The sequence below is a fragment of the Triticum dicoccoides genome, chromosome 3B (genome assembly GCF_002162155.2).
Source record: "Triticum dicoccoides isolate Atlit2015 ecotype Zavitan chromosome 3B, WEW_v2.0, whole genome shotgun sequence".
NCBI classification, from domain to species: domain Eukaryota; kingdom Viridiplantae; phylum Streptophyta; class Magnoliopsida; order Poales; family Poaceae; genus Triticum; species Triticum dicoccoides.
The window spans coordinates 452,063,926-452,068,325 of record NC_041385.1 but is presented as its reverse complement, the minus strand read 5'-3'; the positions used below and the strand labels follow the sequence as shown (position 1 = coordinate 452,068,325).

The 4,400-nt window shown below is 50.9% G+C and overlaps 1 protein-coding gene across 2 annotated transcripts in view; it reads left to right on the top strand.

Moving 5' to 3' along the window:
• The first annotated feature begins 4,103 nt into the window (after positions 1 to 4,103).
• LOC119276475 (CTD small phosphatase-like protein 2) overlaps positions 4,104 to 4,400 on the top strand; it is a 5,947-nt gene continuing 5,650 nt past the window's right edge. For both annotated transcript variants that reach the window (XM_037557542.1, XM_037557543.1), the window contains exon 1: positions 4,104 to 4,260. The gene's annotated coding sequence lies outside the window, so the exon portion shown is untranslated. The remainder of the gene's footprint in view (positions 4,261 to 4,400) is intronic.

The following is a 4,400-nucleotide window of genomic DNA, read 5'->3' as shown; positions in this document are numbered from 1 at the left end:
GTTAAGGGACTAATGCGTTTGTGAGTGTACACAGGTCTATAAGTCTATGAGGAGTTTGATATTTACAGGAAAGTCGAACCCTAAAAATGAATATCTTCGACTGAAGATTTTGGTATTTCTGAAGACTTTCATGAAGACTTTGAAAGTGAAGAAATTGGTGTTACCGTGAAGACTTGATATTCATGCGAGGAATATGAAGCTTGAAGACTTCCGTTTTCATAGTTTTGTTTTTCTCTTTCTTGAGTCATAGGAAACACCGTACTGTTAAAGGGGGTCGAGGAAATACTAAGGAAAAATTTCCAAGTGATGCTCAACTCAAAATCCTAAACCTACCAAACCGTTCGAGTGAAGCCTTTGGAAATCTCATACAGTTCAGTCACTTTCTTCAGTGACAGAGACGAAGTTCTTCTGGTCGCTGAGGAATTTGTTCTGACTGAGGAGTTAGGAATTCGCCAGTGCGGATTGCCTACACAGTGAGGATCATGATAGCCCTGAGGAATTTGATAGTCAAATTTCCGCCCGTTGCTGTGCTACGCGCCAGCTGTCCCAAAATATCTTATCCACCTAACGGTCATATCAGACAAGGACATTTATGTCTTATCATGTCGGGCTGCTCCCTAGGGTATAAATAGCCGCCCCCTACAACCACTAGTTGGTTGGCTGCTCCGAGAGAAACTGACACTTGTCAATTGAGAGCAACCCATCCTCCGAGGACTTTGAGCGAAAATCATTGAGTGAGGAAAAACCCCAAACCCAAACACCTACAAACCCCAAAGTGATTGAGCATCACTGAAGAGATTAATCCTGCGTGGATCCGACGCTTGTTACCTTTGAAGACTGTGCTTCTTCCAGACGGTTAGGCGTCATGGTCTAGAGCATCCAAGAGGAATTGTGGATCGCCGAGTGACCGAGTCTGTGAAGGTTTGGAAGTCGCCTGAAGACTTACCACGAGTGATTGGACGAGGTATGTGTGACCTTAGTTCAAGGAGAATACGGTGAGGACTTGGTGTCCTGAGCTGCGTGCTCAGCGACTGGGTGTCCGGGACTGCGTGTCCTCGAGTTTAAATACTCAGCCGCTTCAACCAGACGTACAACTGAGACAGCAGTTGGAACTGGTCTACCAAATCATTGTCTTCACCAACCTATCTGGTTCTATTTCCTCAACTCTTTCATTTCCTCATTACTGTGTTGAGTGATTGTTCATATCTGTGTTTGAAGACTTTGACTGAAGACTTTCTTGATTTCCTCAGTTCAATTTCTTCAGTCTGTTTGTCTTCATCTTGTGTTATCCTGTGTTTACGCTTTCTGTACTCTGTGCTTGTCTTCATTTCATCATGATGACTATGTCTGTATCCTGTTATGTTTACTTCTGAGTACTTATTCCACTGCTAGTAGTTCGTCGTTAAGGAATTTCCTCACCAGCAAATTCCTCAGTGAAGAATTCATAAAAATCGCCTATTCACCCCCCTCTAGTCGATATAACGCACTTTCACTTTTGCCAAATCTTGCCACACTTACGGTGGCCATTTTATTAGCCACACTATTTGTGACAGCCACACTTTACCTAAGAGCATATACAACCGAGCGCCCCAAACCCTCTTCAAATATCTGGACGGCCCGCCCGATCATCGACTGGTCACGATTTTTCGACCCAGACGAACGCCTCAAACGAGCCTCAAATGCCCGGACTGACCGACACTCCTCATATCGAGCCCAAATATAGGGCGGATACCATGTAGGATTGACCGACACCATGTAGGACTGACGATGGGGTCCCATACGGACTCGTCCGGAAACCCGGCCGTCCGACGGATGTCTCCTCTATAGCCACAGTGGGAACGCTACGTAGCGCCGCTACATCTCATCGTCTCAGGCCAAATCCGACTATGTAAGCCGGGCGACGTCCCCCAACCCTAGCCCATCCACCTCCCACGTCTCTGCGCCGCCACCCGAGCCCGTCTGCCCACTCTCCCACGCTCTCCGGCATTGCCATGGTCTGGCGGCTGATCATCACGTACGCTATGCTCACACCCGAGCGCCGGAGGCAGATTGCAGAGGAGGTCCAGGCAAGGCGCACTGCCCGCAGCACCGCCGGCTGCCTCCGGACTCGCCGGAGCCAGAAGAGGACGAGGAGTAACAACCGGAGGAGGAGGAGGGAGAGCCGATGCCGAAGCCGATGGAGGAGGTGGGTTTGGGGGAGGACGAGGCGGAGCTGCCCGAGCAGGGCTTCAACATGGCGGAGGCGGAGGCGGAGTTCCCCGTTGCCCAAGCCGCGGAGCTGGCGGAGCAGCATGCCATCATGGAGTCCATCCAGGATGAGGTGTACTTGGAGGCCAACCGGTAGTTCCTTCGGAAGAAGCAGGCAGCATCTGACGCGCTCTTCGCCTAACTCGACGTGGAGATAGAGACGGAGGAGGCCGGAGCGGAGCAGCCGAAGGCTCGAAAGCTGCAGCGTCCGCCCATGCTGCCAGAGCCAGGCACGGAGATAGTCAACATCTCTGATGAGGAGTAACTAGATCTCTACGTAGTATGTAGGTTATTTAGTTTGCATGCTTTTGTATGAATTTGAGAATCTAATATGAGATGCCTGGATGTAGTTGTGTTAATTTGAGAAGTGTTCGGTCACTGCCCGCAGACATAAGAGCCGGATTTGCAAAACTATAGATGCTCTAAGCTCCATGTTGCGCAGATACTTTAGAAAGCGCGTGTATCCAGCCGGATACTGCCCCGATACTCGGATACTGCCCCGATATGGCCTGATACATATCCCATAAGTATCCCTTGATTTTTTGATTTTTAAAAAAGAAAATAATATTTGATACTCCTAGGATACTTCTACGATACTTTTTGATACCTAAAACCTTACTTTGGACGTGTTCACACCTTTTGAAGATACCCAACATAGGCGTGAGCTCATGCCAAACCACGACTGTTAATATTTTTGTTCAATTGAAAGGTGAGCAAGAGAGAGTCGATGCACTGATTGGAACAACAAACCCAGGAAAATCCCACTGCCAATTAATGGAAGTGACCAAGTGCAAGAAAACAAAGGGAATGATCCTAACCAGGCATGCTTTAACCTAGAAGCTCTATTTTGTTTTCAATATTTTTAATGATTAATATATGTAATACCTATGTACAGTGGCATACCCAGGGGGTGTGCCAGGTGTGCCGTGGCACACCCAGATTTTTGGAAAACATTTTTTTACCATGTAAACATTTGCTTATTTTTAAAGCCCATGCAAGTGAATTGAAACAAACTTTAATTTTTTTAAAGTGTGCACACCCTCTATTTTATTTCTAGGTCCGCCACTGCCTATGTATAAACGTATCCCCGTATCTATGTTTTTAAAAAATTAACATATGAGACGTATCACCGTATCACGTATCCGATACGTATCCAAGTATCCGTGCAACGTAGTCTAAGCTTAATCGTTGGCAAAGTTAGCCATGAAGCAAACACGCCCATAGCGCAACCCATTCAGTTCTGGGCGTTTTCACGACGGGGCGGGAAACATTCGGAATGGCGGGTCGGGTGCGCGCGCGTGCGAGTGCGACAGGGGCACAGGGCGCAGCGCACCGCCTATCTTTCCTCGCCGGTGAGGTGATGGGCGAGACGAAGGATGACTCAGACCGCAGTCACCCGGGCACCCAACGGCTGGGATCCCCCCTCTCCGCCCCCGGCCCTCCATCCGCTCCGTCCGCGTGCCCTCCGGGCTTTGACCCTTCCTCACCAACCCCGACACGCAACACATGTCGGCCCTGACAAGCCTACTCCAAGCGGCAAGCCCTCTCAGACCGCCGTAATCCCACCCGCACATCTCAGGCACAGCTTCCCCCTCACTGACACCCCGTACCAACATCTTCCCAGCCCCGCGCGTCAGTGACTTAAAGCAAAGCGTCGCGGGTGGCGAGCTGTGGCGCGTACGAAGGCGATCAATTCGGGAGGCTCGACACGGCCGGCCACAGCTGTCTCTGGCGGCATGACATGTGGGCCCGGGCCGCGTACGCGGCCCACCGGTCAGTGAACCCGTCGAAGACGAGTGGAGACGGGCTATACCAAATCGGAGACCGAGCCCTCATAATTCTCCTCTCTCCCCCTCTTGTGATTCCGGTGCGTCTTCCCCTCCTCTCTGCCTGCGCGCACCGGCTTTCCTCCCCCTCCTCTCTCCTCCCTCCGTCCGCCTCCGGGAGAGGCCGAGAGAGAGGGAGAGAGAGAGGACGCGCCGGAGCTACCCGCGGCAGCATCGTCCCGTCTCGGTAAGCTCTGCGGAATTCCTCTCCTGGATTCGGCCCGCCTCGGTTAGGGATGGATGTCAGCGACTGGCAGTAGCTCTGCTCGATTCGGTAGAATTCGTCTCCGCTTAGCGTGCTGGGGGTTCGTCTCGAGTTTTTGGTTC